At 32.5% G+C, this 17,217-nt stretch overlaps 1 long non-coding RNA gene across 1 annotated transcript in view; it reads left to right on the forward strand.

Annotated features, from left to right (window-relative positions):
- The first annotated feature begins 306 nt into the window (after window positions 1-306).
- The window catches only part of LOC135274803 (uncharacterized), a 45,330-nt gene continuing 28,419 nt past the window's right edge, over window positions 307-17,217 (forward strand). The window contains exons 1-2 of the long non-coding RNA XR_010342540.1: window positions 307-358; window positions 14,591-14,711. This is a non-coding gene — a long non-coding RNA (uncharacterized LOC135274803). The remainder of the gene's footprint in view (window positions 359-14,590; window positions 14,712-17,217) is intronic.

Here is a 17,217-nt window from a genome sequence, read left to right on the forward strand (position 1 = left end):
GAAAACAACTACAAGAATAATAAAACATCACTAAAGACAATTTAAAATTAAGATGGCCATTATGTGGAAATTCCAGATAAACAAATTCAATGGATTAAAAAATAAATCTAAAAATGAGGGCTCCCAGATGAGGCCCATCCAAGGATGCCTCTTCATGTGCACAAGCTTCTAAAAAGTTTTCAAAAAACTGTTATTTTCTCTTTTTAAAAGACTTTTTACAAGAAACAAATGAAAAGCTTAAGCAACTAATTGATAAGAAAAACTGAATTTACTAACATTTTCACTTAGTTACTATTCCACCCCAAAGGCGAAAGGAAAACTACATGAAGTATTTACGAAAGTTCGGCCCTCAGATGAAGTAAGTTTGTGTCTTCTTTTTTAGAAATATCTACACTGAGTTTCAGTGTTAAAAATTCTTCTTTTGTCCCATTAGTTAATGAGCTGCATCTTAAAGTCAGTAATCTAGTTAAGACACCAGCTAAATTGAAAAGATTGAACCAAATTAGTTTTCAAAATACCCTTTCTTGTCATTTACCTGGATCTTTTGAAACTCCTTAAAACATTTACATCTAAAGTGGAAAACCACTAGAAATTCTTAAAATAATAGAGAACATTGGTCTAAATAAGCCCCACCTTTGAGGATTTTGTCTTAACTGAGCATCTTACCTATACATTTCTTTTTGTCTGAACAAATAAGTATATTTTGACCTGAAATCTAAGTTCCCTGGCTCTGAGATGTAAATATTCCATGTCATTTTATCTAAAAGCCGTTTCTTTTGAAATGCAAGTTTTGGGTAGAGATTTTCAGATCATTATTAAAATATGATAAATAAAATGGACTGTAATGTTGTTAAAACAAAAGTTAAATCAGCTAAAGTTTGGATGAACCAGAGGGACACCCACCCCCAACCAGAAGACCTCTGACATGATAGGGCCCCAAACTAGTTTGCTCTATTCACATAAGTTTCAAAAAATTTTAAAAGCTGAAGGTAGAGATGCCAATGAGCAACCTAGCTAATAATCACTTAGGTCAATGAAACAGGAACTGAAAAATTGGCATCCTGAAATAGGGAGAGAAACTATTTGGAATCTGACAAATGAAGAATCTTAATGAAATATATGCTTAATGGAAGATACGCTCTGTCTGTATTTTTATGTATGTCTCTGAATGTATATGTTATATGTAGCTGATATTTTCTGCTTCTAGATATGTAATGGTGCCAAAATTTAGAAAAGATCTCTATTTAATTGACTTAAAGAAAAAAACCAGATAAGAGAATAGAAACTAACCCAGTTGCTTTTTGGTTACTGTGACTCTGGCAAATCTTTGGTAAATAAACTAGTTAATAACTGTGCATAAACTAAAAATAAGAATGCCTTCAGAATTGTATGCAGATGTACATTTTTATCTACATTTTCTTGTCGGACAGATGCTAGATGTCTAAGGTCATAAAACCCTAAATCCAACCTAAGAGCAGAATGCACAGTAAAAACAAATTACTGAATTGCTTGATAAATATAATTTATGGGAGAAAAAAAGAGAGGATAAGACCATGTTTAACTTTTAACTTATTTTTTTTCTTCTTTGATATTTTTGATACTTCCTCAATTTTTCAAAAAATAAGATAATCCCTAGCCATGATTTTAGTGAGTAATTAAAATACAATTTTTCAGAATACTGTATTAAGAGAATATAAATAGGGTAAATATATATAAATAAACCTTTCATAGTTTCAAAATAGCTTTTCAGTAATTTGGAATCTAAAAGTCATGTTATATTAAATTAAATAATAGACATTTATAAAATATTTAGATGATTTCTAGGCAAATTAAAATGACAATTACTGAATATAAATTTAAATAATATATATTTTAGCATCTTGTTATATGGCATATAAACATTACATCTTATGGTTGGGTCTGTTAATAAATATGAAAAATCTGGATTAAGAGGAAACATGTTCCTAAAAATTATGAAATGCTACTCCTCTACAAAATGCTGATATAAAACAGTTCAAAATTGCTTAATTTGTAAGATTTTACTAAAATAAAAGAATACTAAGAGTTAAAAATTCTAATTAATATATAATAATTAAAATTTCCATTTACAAAAAAACATAAGGTGTGCTTTTGTTAGAGAAAACTATGAGCATTTTTTTAAGGGAAAAGAAGAGTAATTTTTTTCTAAGCAAGAATGACTGATTTCTCCAATATGAGGAAGAGGAAATGTATAGGACAAATAAAAGATATAAAAAAATTATAGAAGGCTTTTTAAAGATGAATTTTATGACAAAAAAATTGTGTAATCAAGCTGGTAAAATGAGATGGAAATTATTTATTATTTAGGTTTTTTTGAAAAAACTTGTATTAATATCAAAAGTATACTGGTGCAAAAAGATTATGTTTTGGTCCTCTCTGTTAAAACATAATGGTTTTCTATTTTTTAATGAAATGAAATGAAATTTTATTTTCTCTTTCCAACTATTATTCGAGGTTCAGGGAGTACGTGTGGATGTTTGTTATGTGGGTAAACCACATATCATGGGGGTTTGTTGTATAGATATGTTTGTCACCCAGGTAATAAGCATAGTATCTATGAGGCAATTTTTCAGTCCTTATACTCTTCCCACCCTCCACCCACAAGGAGGCCACAGTGTCTACTGTTTCTCTGTTTCCTTTTGTACCTGATGTTTAGATCCCACTTATTTGATTCTCTCTTCCTGTGTTAATTTACTTAGGATAATTTCTTCCAACTCCACCGATGTTGCTGCAAAGGACACGATTTCATTCTTTTACATGATTGTACACTATACCTATCACCTTTTCTTTATCCAGTTCACTGTGGAGTGGCATTCATGTTGATTCCATGTGAATAGTATTGCTATTGTGAATAGTATTGCTATGAACATAAACATGCATGTGTAGAACAATTTCAATTCCTTTGAGTATATACCCAGTAATAGAATTTCTGGGTCAAATGGTAGTTTTATTTTCAGCTGTTTGAGAAATCTCCAGAGTGCTTTCCACAGTGGCTGAACTAATGTACATTCTCACCAACAGCATATATGTTTTCCCTTTTCTCTGCAATCTCACCAGTATCTGTTATTTCTGTTACTTTTGTTTTAATAGCCATTCTGATTAGTGTGAGATGGTATCCCATTGTAGTTTTCATTTGCATTTCTCAAATGATTAGTGCTATTAAGCATTATTTCATATGCTTGTTGTCCTCATGTATGTCGTCTTTCAAGAAGTATCTGTCCATATCCTTTGCATGTTTTTTTAATGAGGTTATTTATTGCTTGTTGGTTTAAGTTCTTTATTGACTCTGAATATTAGACTTTTTTCAGATGCATAATTAGCAAATATTTTCTTTCATTTTGTAAGTTGTCTGTTTCCTCTGCTGATACTTTCTTCTGTTAAGAAGCTCTTTAGTTCAATTAGGTTGCACTTGTCAACCCTGTTTTTGTTGCATTTGCTTTTGGAGTCTTCATCTTGAATCTTTGCCAGGGTTGACGTCCAGAATGATATTACCTAGGTTTTCTTCTAGAGTTTTTATAGATTTTATTTTAACGTTTAAGTCTTTAATCCATCTTGCATTGATTTTTGTGTATGGTTTTAGAAAAAAGTCCAGTTTAAATCTTCTTTGTATGTCTAGTCAGTTAACCCAGAACCATTGGTTGAATAGGGAATCTCTTCCCCATTGTTTGTTATTGTTGGCTTTGTTGAAGATCAATTGGTTGTAGGTGTGCTGCCTTATTTCTGAGTTCTCTAAGCTGTTATGCTGGTTTATGTATCTTTTCTTATACCAGTACTATGTTGTTTCAGTCACTGTAACCATATCATGTAGTTTGAAGTTGGGTAGTCTGATGCCTTTGGCTTTTTTCTCTTACTTAGGACTGCTTTCCTTATTCAGGCAGTTTTTGGATTTCACATGAATTTTAGATTAGTTTTTCTAATTCTGCGAAAAATATCATTGCTCATTTGAGAGAACAGCATAAAATCTATAAATTGTTTTGGGTATTGTAGTTATTTTAACTATATTAATTCTTCCTATTCATAAGCACAAAATGTTTTGGTCATTCGTTTGTGTCATTTCAGATTTATTTCAGAAGTGTTTTGTAATTTTTATTGTAGACCTCCTTTACCTCCCTGGTTAGCTGTAGTCCTAGGCATTTTGTTCTTTTTGTGGCTATTGTGAATGGGATTGCATTCTTAATTTGGCCCTTAGGCTAGATGTTGTTGGTGTATAGAAATACTACTGTTATTTGAATATTGATTTTGTATTCTGAAACTTTGCTGAAGTTATGTATCAAATGTAGGAGCTTTGAGGCAAAGACTTTGGAATTTTCTGGGTATAGACTCATGTCATCAGCCAAAAAAAAGTTTGACTTCCTGTCTTCCTATTTGAATGGTTTTGTTGTTGTTGTTGTTGTTTTTGAGATGGAGTTTCACTCCTATTGCTCAGGATGAAGTGCAATGGTGCAATCCTAGCTCACTGCAACCTCCCCCTCCTGGGTACAAGCAATTCTCCTGCCTCAGCCTCCTAAATCGCTGAGATTACAGGCATGCACTACCACACCTAGCTAATTTTTGAATTTTTAATACAGACAGAGTTTCACCATATTGGCCAGGCTGATCTCGAATTCCTGATGTCAGGAGATCCACCCGCTTTGGCCTCTCAAAGTGCTGGAATTACAGATGTGAGTCACCATGCCTGGCCCTTGGATGCCTTTTAGTTCTTTCTCTTGCTGGATTGCTCTGGCTAAGTCTTTCAGTATTATGTTGAATTGGAGTGGTGAGAGTGGGCATCTTTGTCTTGTTCAGGCTTTTAAGAGGAATGCTTTCAGCTTTTGCCCATTTGATATGACGATTGCTGTGGGTCTGTCATAGATGGCCCTATTACTTTGAGATATGTTTCTTCTATTTCTAGATTGTTGAGTGTTTTTAGAAAAAAAAGGGATGTTGAATTTTATTGAAAGTCTTTTATGCATTTATTGAGAAGTTCATATGGTTTTTGTTTTTAGTTCTGTGTAAGTGATGAATTACATTTATTTATTTGTGAATGTTGAACCAGACTCACATCCCAGGAATGTAGCCTACTTAATTGTAGTGCATTAGCTCTTTGATGCACTGCTGGATTTGGTTTGCTACTATTTTGTTGAGGATTTTTGTATCTATTTTCTTAAGGAATGCTGGTCTGAAGTTTTCTGTTTTTTATTGTGTCTCTTCCAGGTTTTGGTATCAGAATGATGTTGGCCTCATAGAATAAGTTAAGGAAGAGTTCCATCTCCTTGATTTTTGGGAATAGTTTCAATAGAATTGGTATCAGCATTTTGTTACACATTTGGTAGAATTTGGCTATAAATCTGACTGGTCCAGGACTTTTTCTGATGAGTAGATTTTTTTTATACTGATTCAATTTCAGAACTTGTTATTAGGCTGTTGAGGGTTTCAATTTGTTACTGGTTCAAAGTTGAGGGTTGTATGTTTCCAGGAACTTATTCATTTCCTCTAGTTTTTTTAGCTGTGTGTATACAGGTGTTTATATTAGTCTCTGGGGTTTTTTGTTTGATTGTATTTCTGTGAGATCGGTGGTAATGTCTCCTTCATAATTTCTGATTTTGTTTATTTGTATTTTCTCTTTTTTCTTTATTAGTCTACCTTGTGCTGTATCAGGCTTAATTTTTTTTTCCAAGAACAACTTTTGGTTCATTGCTCTTTTTTATGGCTTTTCTCATCTACATTTTGTTCAGCTCATCTTTTTGATTATTTCTTTTCTTCAGCTAGGTTTAGGGTTAGTTTGCTCTTGTTTTTGTTTTTCCTCTGGTTGTGACATAAGGTTGTTAATTTGAGATCTTCCTAACTTTTTTGATGTAAGTGTTCAGTGATATAAACCCTTCCCTTTACACTGTGTAGTGGTTTCCCAGACATTCTGGTATGTTGGACATTATGGTGTGTTGGAGAAGAGAAACTGGCCTCTATTCCATTGGATGGCTGTGACATGCTGGAGGCGTGCAAAGTGAGCAAGGTCCTTGTTTGTTCCCTAGCCCAAGGGCAGCAAGAGCAATACCATCACAACGGCAATGGCATAGTTAGATTTATTTTTAGTGATATAACCAGTAAATGATAGCCTGAAGATTGACCTCTTAATCACTATATAATACTTTCCTGTATTCCTCATAATTTTTCTTTCTGAAGTCTGTTTTGTATAAATTTAATACAGCCACTACAGTTTTATTTTGATAAGTATAGCATGGCATATCATTCTCTCTTCCCTTATTTTTAAAACAGGCTTTATTGAGCTATAACTCAATATTCCTTTACTTTTAACCTATCTTAGTCTTCTTAAAAAAATTTTTATTTTAGAATCAGATGTACATATGCAGAGCGTATATAGGTAAACTTGTTTTCACAGAGAGATTTGTACAGGTTACTTCATCACTGAGGTATTAAGCCTAATATCCAATAGTTATTTTTTTTTCTGCTCCATCCCCTCCTCCTACCCACTACTTTCAGGTAGGCCCCCTGTTCTCCTCATTATGTCAAATGATGTCAAAGGCATTTAACAAAATCCAGCACCCATTTATAACAAAAACTCTACAGTAATTAGGTACAACCATTTAAAATAGAAAAAGAACATCTAGCAAAATATCTTAAGCTAACATCATATTTAATGGTCAGAAAAGAGGTATTTTCTCCCTTTAGAAAGCAAGGCAAAATTTTTTTTTTTTTTTGACTATGTCTATTCATCTTCCTAATAAAAGTCATATCTAGTGCAATAAGAGAAGAAAGACAAATTTTAAGGTGCACAAATTGGAGAGTAAGAAATAAATGTCCTTATTTACAGATGACATGATTATCTGTGTAGAAAATTCTAAAGAATTTACAAAAAATGTGGGGAACTAATGAGTGTAGCAACATCCCAAGATAAAGTGATAATGTAATATTCAAATGTCAAATGCACTCCTATATACCAGTAATAAACAATTGAACTTTTAATTAAAAAATAGTGTTTACCTTAGTACCAAAACAAACTTAAGTATAAGTTTAACAAAATATATTTAGAGTCTATATGCAGAAAACCACAAAACTCTGATGAAATAAATCAAAGATGTAAATAAATGAATAGATATTTAGCATTCATGAATTGGAAGATCCAAGATTTTTTACATGTCAATTCTTTCCAAATTGATCTGTAGATTCAATGTAACTTCAATTGCCATCTCATAAGCTTTTATTTAGATATTGACAAACTGATTCTAACGTTTATATGAAAAGCAAAAGTCCTATACCAGACAGTATGATATTGAAGAATAACCAAACTAAAAGACTTGACTAAATGGTCAAGTCTAAATAAAGTTGAAATAATTAAGCCTTCATGGTATTTAAAAAAAAATAGACACATGGATCAGTAGAATAGAATAGAGCCTAGAGATAGACCCACATGAATAGAGTTAATTGATTTTTAATAACTGTAAAGATATGCAGTGGTGTGAGCTTATACTCCAAGTTGTTTGGGAGGCTGAGGCAGGAGGATCTCTTGAGCCTAGGAGTCTGAAGCTGTAGTGCATTAATATCACACCTGTGAATAGTCACTGCACTCCAGCTGGGGCAACAGAGAGACCCCATCCTGCTAAAAATAAAAATAAATATAAAACAAAAAATAAAAATAAATGAAGATTATTTAAGGGTGAAAGAATACTCTTTTCAACAAATACTGCTAGAAGAATTGGACATCTACAGGTTGATTTTAAAAAAAGGATCTTGATATACATTTTATTTCTTTCACAAAAATCATTTCCAAATAGATTATAGATGGCTTAAATGTAAATCACAAAATTAAGAAGTTTCCAGTAGAAAATATAGGATAAAAGACAGGTGACCTTGAGCTTGGTGATAAGTTTTTAGATATATTATCAGAAGCACAGTGTATAAAGTTAAAATTAAACAGTTGTACTTTATTGAAATTAAAATTTTCTGCTCTGTGGAAGATGGTTAAGAAAATCGAAAGACAATTATTTTAGTAGTTAGGACATACTAGCATGTAATCTAGATGTAGAAATACAACTTAACTGTTATTAATATATATGATGACCTTACTGAGCATGGTTGGGAAAAGGTTACTGACCTAAGTAACTTTGGTTGTGAATGGAATCTGTAAAGCCAAAAGCAAAATAAATTGTAAGTGAACATTGAAATTTCATTAATAAACTTGTTTCATAAGGGAATATAAATGAATAACTCTGATATTGCCATGCATTCGTACTGGAATTTAACAATTAAAGAAATGTGTTGTAGGGAAGTTTCTTTCTTTTGTAATGAGAAGTTACAGATAAGCAAGGAAAAGAAAGAATTAATGAGGTAATAGATGACTGTTGGGGATACCCGTATGAACTTATGTTTATCTCACTATCTAGATTGCTAATTCTTGAAATAATTATATATATGTGCATCATTAGTATACATACATCTATTTCCTTGGCCTATCAGTTGAGAAGGCCTGAAAACTATAGCATCCCAGTAGAAATGAGCATACCTAGTTGTCAGATATTTATTTCTCAATCTGCTGTTAAAAGGAACCAGGACTTCTTTGAGAAACTGCTATTTCATTATAAGATTAGAACAAGGAACATACAAGATAAGCCTGGATCATCTTGTAGTATCAGAAAGTAAGGAAGTGCTCAAACAAAACAAAACAAAAACACACACAATGATAGGGTATGTCAAAGGGACACAGGCCTCGAATGAGAGACCTTTGAGTGGCCAAAGTTGGAACAATTTGAGCTACAAAATAAATAATGAAGCATTCTGTTATAAACCAAAGGATAAAATAAATATTCATGAGTCCATATTGATAAAAAATAAATTACTAGTTAAATAAGTAAAAGGGAAGAATTGGTAGACAAATCTCTCCTGCAGAAGACTTCCAAATAATTTGTGTGTATACTCCACACTGTAGGCTGTGGAACATAATTCCCCACTCAAATGTGGGCTGAATATAGTGACTTCCTTCCTAGGAATATGGTATGGAAAGCAGGGAGCAGGGTGGGAATTAGGGGAGAATAGCTTGTCAGTAGAGAAACAACAAACACTACCTCAGACAGATGATCAAGGTCAACCAAAAAGTCATATGCCATGTTGATATTGTGATCCTTGATATGGGGTGATAAAAACGGCACTTTGCCACTGTGGATTTCCTCCTCCAAAAAGCACATCATCCATGTCTAATTACAAAAAAAAAACATTAGACAAATTCCTGTTGAAGGATATCTGACAAAATACCTGATCAAAATATTTTAATGCTTCTCAAAATTTTCAAGATCATCAAAAACAGTAATAGTCCCAGAAATGTTCACAGCTTTAAGAAGCCTAAGGGGACATGAAGAAAAAAGGTAATGTGATATCCTGGATTGGAACTTGGAACAGAAAAAAATAATAAAAAATATCATCATATCAGCCTGGGTAATATAGTAAGACCCAATATCTACAAATTAAAATAAAAATAGCCGAGCATGGTGGCATGGCCTGTAGTCTCAGCTACTAAAGAGACTGAGGTGGGAGGATTGCTTGAATCTAGGAGTTTGAGACTTCGTTGAGCTATGAGCATTCCACTGCACTCTAGCCTGGGCAACAGAATAAGACCCTGTCTGAAAACAAACAAACAAACAAAAACTATACACACACACACACACACACACACACACGAAGTCAGGAAATGTTAAAAGTTAACATTTTAACATTTGATTGAAGAAATGTAAATATGGACTTTAGAAGAAATACACAATATTATGTAAAATATTAATAATCAGGGAAATAGGATGCAGAGTATATGAAAACTTATACCATCTTTATGTTTTTTCTCTAAGTCTAAAATTTTTCTAAAAAATGAAATTAGTTTTTAAGGTAGGTGAGAATAGATTTAAAAAGATGAAATTTTAGTTAAATTATAGGAGATAGAACCATGCAATCCAATATTTAATGCTGTGTTTTGATATTAAAACCAATATATGCTATAGCTTTCTATTTCCAAAATTTTCAATCTTTGGTGAGATACAATTTGCTTTTAAGAAAATAAAGTAAGGCAATATGCAGATAAGTCCTACTTGGTATGGAGCAAAAAGTAAATATAATCTGAAAATCATAGGTTGTCATTTAAAGTGTAAGTGTATTTACCAGATGACTTTGTGCAAGTATACTCAATAGTTATTATTTTTTTCAAAACATATAACATTCTAGGTTCACAATTTTCTCTCAGAAATACAAAGAGCTATGAGTAGTGTTAGTCTCAAACTTACAACCAAAAAAAAAAAAAAAGTCATACAGTGAGTTTAAAATTTTTCTTAAACTATTGGAATATTACTTTACAGAAAACCAACATACCCAACACCTAAGGAAAGACAGTTGTTGCCTGCTGGTAGATGTGATGCAAGCACTGACTTGCTAGAGCCAGGGGCAGGTGAACACCAGTAAAAAGAGTTCAGCTAGGAGAACTAGCAAATTGGTGGACAGGTGTCTACTTGTGAAAGAGATTGAAGTCCCTGGGGTCTGTACATAGAGTGGAAGTCTGCACATCTCACAGACTGTTTCTCCAGAAAACTCACTAGTTGATCACAGAAAGGACCTGGGGTATCCTTAGAGAGTCTCACTTGTGGTGTAGAGTGAGAGAAGGATTGCAGCAAATACTGTGAGAAATATAAAATAATCCTCCAGAATTTTAGCTCCTTTATGAAAGAAAAACCCTCATCTGTGGAAAGAAAGGCAATAAACATTGTCATACTTAGTGCACTAATAAGCATCTATTTTAGCTAGAGTAAGGGACCAAATAAACAAATAGAAAAGTCTGACTTTGCGGGAGAGATAAGAATGCATCCTGGACTCAGGCTACCACCCTGGGAGGGGCTGGAACACTGAAAAGTCCACACCTCTTAGATCCAGAGTCACTAAGCCTGCCAGATAGTGAGGCTTAATAAAATAAAAGAGAATATCACCTACTCCCATTCCTACCAACAGACCAACTACCAGCCAGTTAACAAACAAGGTTAATAAGAATTGTGTAGATGGTTAATTCCAAGAGGCAAAACATCTGTGAAACATAGTGCAAAAAGAGCACTAAACAGGGTGTCAAACACTGAAGTATTTAAAAACAAACAAAACAACTTTGACAAACCAGCCTCTATTATAAATACAAGATATTGCTAATAGAATTTGAAGCATGTGACGTGCAAAGGGTAACAATAACATACAAACAAATAAACAAAACAGCAATACCAACCCAACTCTTGATTGCAGTAACTCAGAACCTCTCAGTAGAGAATTACCATCAGAAAAAAAAAAAAAAACAAAACCAACAACTGTGTTCATTTATCTCAATCTCTTCCATTTGCACACGTCTAGTTTCAACCCAAAAATTATGAAATATATGAAAAGGAAAGATAAATCAGCCCCTCAAGAAAAAGCAATTGTGAGAAATGGGCTTAGGCATGACAGAAATATCTGACAGGCTTTTGCTTTGTTTTTAAAGCATATCAAATACTTAAAATGCCCTAGCATAAAAGGCAGACAACATACAAGACAAGATGAGTAATTTCAGCAAAGGGATGAAAACTATAAAAAATAATCTAGTGGAAATGCTACAAAGAAAAAATATAGTTGTAGAAATAAAGAATGCCTTGGACAGCATTATGGTTAATTATATGTGTCAATTTGACACAAATAATTTGTGCTTAAACTAAATTGATTGAACTTGATTTGACTAAAGGATATCCAGATAGCTGGTAAAACCAGTATTTCTGGGTATGTCTCTGAAGATACTTCCAAGAGATTAGTATTTGAATTGGTTTATTTATTTTCACTGATTGCTTTGCTCTTTATTTTCTCCCATTTCACTAGTTTCTTAAGATTAAATTACTGATTTTATACCTTGGCTCTTTCCTAACATAAACAGTTAATGCTAAAGTTTTTCTTTTAAACATTTCTTTAGCACATCTCACAAATTTTATGTTGTATTTACATTTTATTCACTTCAATTTTTAAAAACATTTCTTTATGTTTCTTCTTTATCCCATTTGTTATTTAGCAATGAGTAAATTTTTTCCATAGCAATATAGGCTAGCAGTTCTATAACTAGATGATATATATATATATATATATATATATATATATATATATATGTCACACACACATACACACATATATATATATTATATGGGTTGAAGAATGAATAAATATGTAATAGATAATGAGAGCTAGGTTTCTGGAGAATGAAATTACAAGTGAGCAAAAGGATGAATCTAGAATGAACCTTGTGCTTTTGGATTGATGTTGCAGGTTTCATTATGAACTTACATATTTCAGTATGAACTCTATTACATATTTATTCATATATATATATGGATTGAAGAATGAGTAAATATGTAATAGATAATGAGAGCTAGGTTTCTGGAGAATGAAATTGCAAGTGAGCAGAAGGATGAGTCTAGAATGAAGCTTGTGCTTTCGGATTGATGTTGCAGATTTCAGTATGTACTTATTTATGTATATATAGAGAGAGATGCAAAAATTGATATGTTATCTCTTCATACATGTATGAGTATACATATATGTGTATATTTCCTAACTCTGTCAGTTGTCATGCTAGAAGCAATGAGCATATCTCAGACCAGATGTTAGCTTCTGAAAATCCTAGTTTTTTAATAAAGGAATCCAGAAACATTTAGTGAAGTGGTTGATCCAGAGCTGGAGCAAGGACAAAACAAAAAGCATCTAGAGTTTCTTACGTTGCCATCACTGAAGAAGTTGTCAATTAAAAACAAAAAATATAGGAGCATGAAGAAAGAATGTCAGAGCTCACTCAGATGAGCTCCTAAGGGCCAAAACTGGAACAACTTGAAACAAGAGAATACATAATTACAGTGTTAAATTATAACACTCCCCCAAATAAAACAGTATTCCTGAGTCCATATTTACATGAGTTAATGACTGAATAAATAAATATGAGAGCACAATTCTTTCAAACAGAAAGATTTTAAAATTGATAGGCATGGAAAAAGTGAGGGAAATAGAAAATCATCTTTAGAAGACCATTGTAATGATTGCTAGAGGCAAGATCCACAGATAATTTTAAAATTAATGGACAAAAGTTTAGGAAAAATTGGATATTACATGGTATAAAAATGATTTCTGCAATAATTTAAAAATACTAAGGGAAGGGTAAAAACTTTCCAGTGAAGAAACGGGGGTAGATCACTTTAATCAACTGATCAATGTTATAATCACCAATAACAACACGTTGAGATAACAAATCCCCAAAATAATGAACTGAGAAACACATCATCACTTCTGAGTTATTCTTTCCTAAGATATATAACCTCAATCTAATCTGAGAAAATATCAAGTCCATATGAAGGGCATTCTAAATATGAGTTACTAGTATGCTTCTAAGGTATCAAGTTAATGAAACAGAAAACACAGAGAAATTGTCACAGATTAAAGAAAACTAATGAGGCATGAAAATGTTGAAATCCTGGACTGGATTTTGGAACAACAACAAAAAAGGTCATTAAGAAGAAAAACTGATGATACTTAAGTAAAGTCTGCCGCTTAGTTAATAGTTTTGTATCTATAGCAATTGCTTAGTTTTGATAATTGTACTATGGTCATGTAAAATATTAACATTAGCGGAAGCTAGTGAAAAGTGTAACTCTGAATTATTCTTGCAACTCTTCTGTAAACCCAAAATTACTTCAAAATTTTTAAAAAATTACAACAGATGTAAGTATGACTTACTGTAAAACATTAATCTCACTTTTCTTGGCTCTATTCCCTTTCATTTGTTCTTATTTTTGATGTTGATGTCTTAGTAATATTTTCTGTGAGCAATTTTACATCATTCCTTTTTAAGAATTTTCATCTTAATATTACCTTCATTTATTATACAACTTTATTTTCTTAAACATTTTTCAATTATTCTGTAAATAAGAATTATTCTAAAGTGCAAATACCTATCTCTTCTTCAGCTTATACATTAGAATCATTCAGTGGATTCTAAATCTTTCATCAATTGATAGCCTTCAATGCAAAAACCACACGTTCCATATTTTGTATGAAGATATTTGTGTCATACACTTATAAGATATAAAAAACATAGGTATTAATGTGCTTTGGTATAATTTATATGTATTTGTACAATAAAAACTAAACATATTTACCTTCTTTTTTCTGTTTTTCTTCAATTCAGTAGAGTATATTAGCTTCTCTATTCTCTGGCTTAGATGAGAAACCCAATTCAACAAATATTTGTTAATTAACTAGGATAGATAAGAATACAAGATTAAAAAGAAACAACTTCTTTCCTTATGGCAGTTGTTCTCATAATATTCTATCTTAACCAGCAGCACCAGCATAATGTGTTAAAGTGTTAGAAATGCAAATACCCAGGCCCCATTCCTGACCCACTGAATCAGAAACTCTTTAACAAGGGTCCCTGGTGATTTTCATGCATGCTAAAGAATAGCTGTCTTAAGAATTATGCAAACCACTAAGGATGTCCTTGTTCTTCTTCCACTTTGTTTTTTGTTTGTTTGTTTCTGAGACGATCTCCGACTCTGTGGCCAGGCTGGAGTGTAATGGCAAGATCTCGGCTCACTGCAACTTCTGACTCCCTTGTTCAAACAATTCTCCTGCCTCAGCCTGCAGAGTAGCTGGGATTACAGGCAAGTACCACCACACCCAGCTAATTTTTGTATTTTTAGTAGACATGGTGTTTCATCATGTTGGCCAGGATAGTCTTGATCTCCTGACCTCATGATTCACCCTCCTCAGCCTTCCAAAGTGCTGGGATTACAGACATAAACCACCACATCTGACCCCTTTCTTCCACTTTTAACAGCATTTTTAATTCTGTGTTTATAATCTCTCCTATACTTTCTAGAGCTTTGGTGCAAATTCATATTTACTTATTCTCATGACATTCAATAAAAGTTTAGCATATAGCTTCAAAGAGACTTTAAGAAACTTAATAATAAAGACCAAAATTTTACTCCTAATATAGTTGACTACTGTGTGGAATAGACAAGAGGTTATATTTTAAATATGTGGAGGTCTATTAGCCATAACTTGCCTGGAGGATATCCAACTTCCTCTATATTCAGTTTTCTTATTTCAACTTCATTATCTCATTGTTTTATTCACAGACAGACTCAGACTAGCAGATGCACATTTGGAAGACACCGAGCTAGAACACAGCATCAATTCCAAACAATGTATTCTCTACGCAGACAAATTAGAAGTCTTGAATTAAAGCCTAAAAATAAGATAACTTTAGAAGGAAGCATATCATAGGCCAATAGAACGTAATTATTAGTTGTGTTCTGGTAAATTAGCTAGTAAAAATGGGGTGCTTGTTTGCAGTATCTGCTGTTTTCTCTGACATAAATACTTCTACAATGGCTGATTTTCAACAACAAAAGGTTTAACCACTGATTTGCAGAATTCCTGAATATTTAATAGTCTGCTCTCATTAGTTCATATCAGCTGTCTAGAATACCACTAGATTTAATCATCTTTCAGAAACAAATATGCAGAAATAATATTCCATTTCTTAGAACTTTAAGAAATGTATTACTTTTTTTTGTATTGACAAGTCAGCATAAAGGGCTAGTGAAAATTTAAGTCATGGGTAGACATTCGTCCATTCATTTATAAGATGGCAGAGGCATGTTAATCTGTGAATTAAACTTTTCACTCACACTCCAGGGTATGTTTCTTAGTGGGCTCTATGTATTCACAACTTCTATATATTTTATGTTCTTCTATTTCATGAACATAAAAAGCTGACAGGGAAAAAGCTTTCCAGCTCCTGCAGATCCCTCCAGGTCTTTATGGACAGGATCTAGTGAAAGGCTCTTCTCTGTAATGCTAGTCAATGTCACATTAAAGTCTTCTGTACCCAGGAAAGGCTCTGTCACTCTGATGCCAGACTTTGCTTAATCACTACATTGACTACAGTCATAATAATACTAGTCCAGGGAAATAGAGTGCTTCTAAAGACTCATAACCCATATCACATTATTTTTCTCCTTATCCTAGGCAGTGTCAAAATTAAAATGAGACTTTCTTTATAGTTTATTTAGTCTGTTCTTTTCAGGTTAAAAAATGACACCATTTCACATTAGTTGAGAGAGAAAATAATAATTTTTCAATAAATAGCATTAGGGCACATAATTAACAGCCTGAACAAACTAAATTCAGTTTTACATCAAGACATGCAGAAAAATAAATTTATATTAAGGAAAATTATTAAAAAGTTAAACTAAACATACTAATCAAAAGTACAGATTTACTTAAAACAAAAATTTTTGAACAAAACATCAGCATGAATGTGTGTCTCTGTGTTAAATAATCTCAATGCAGAATTTACAAATAAATATTAAAAAAAATAACATTTCACTCATCTAACTGGCATAGTTCAAATATTGATAGTATCCAGCATTAGGATGAACATGAAAGAAGTGAGAGTTCTCATGTAGTTCTGATGGGATTAAGAACTGCTGTCTTTTTTGGGGTCAAGTAGGCAATATATAAAAAAAGACAAACAAATGTACTTGGTGCAATAATTCTATTTCTTCATATTTTTCACTGGGAAATATTTAAATAGGTGGTGAAAAATGCATGTATAAGAATGTTTCTTGATGTATTACTTACAATAGTAATTTAACATCACTTTGTATTTCAATCAAAAAACTTTTTTTCCTGTACATTGGAATGCTATGCAACCCTTAAAACAATAGCATTCATTGGTACCTATTGGCATCTGAAGATGCTTTGACATGTAAAAAAAGAATTTACCAAACTATACACATACAAAGACACATACACCCATTTATAATATGATCCAATTAGGATAAAAAAGTCATTAAAACTCACATAAAGCAGTCATTCAAAACTCACATATAGCAGTATTTAAACTCTTTTAAGTTTACTTCAGCTGAAGGGTTTTTTTTCTTTTCTTTTCTTTTTTATTTTTAATCAAATGGTATCAGAAGCAGGATCCAAAGTAGAGCTTCTAATGAGCCCCAGGAGCACTTAATGAACAAGCAAGGTACCTGAAAGACCCACTTGTGTCCCTTGACCTCTCAAAGCAGCTAGGGATCATGATAACTTCTCTCTCAGATTTCAGAGCTCCACAGATTTATGTTTTGAGCTCTCTGAGCTTCTTTG

The sequence above is a fragment of the Aotus nancymaae genome, unplaced genomic scaffold (genome assembly GCF_030222135.1).
Source record: "Aotus nancymaae isolate 86718 unplaced genomic scaffold, 86718_ANA_hifiasm-v0.15.2.pri h1tg000014l, whole genome shotgun sequence".
Lineage (NCBI taxonomy): Eukaryota > Metazoa > Chordata > Mammalia > Primates > Aotidae > Aotus > Aotus nancymaae.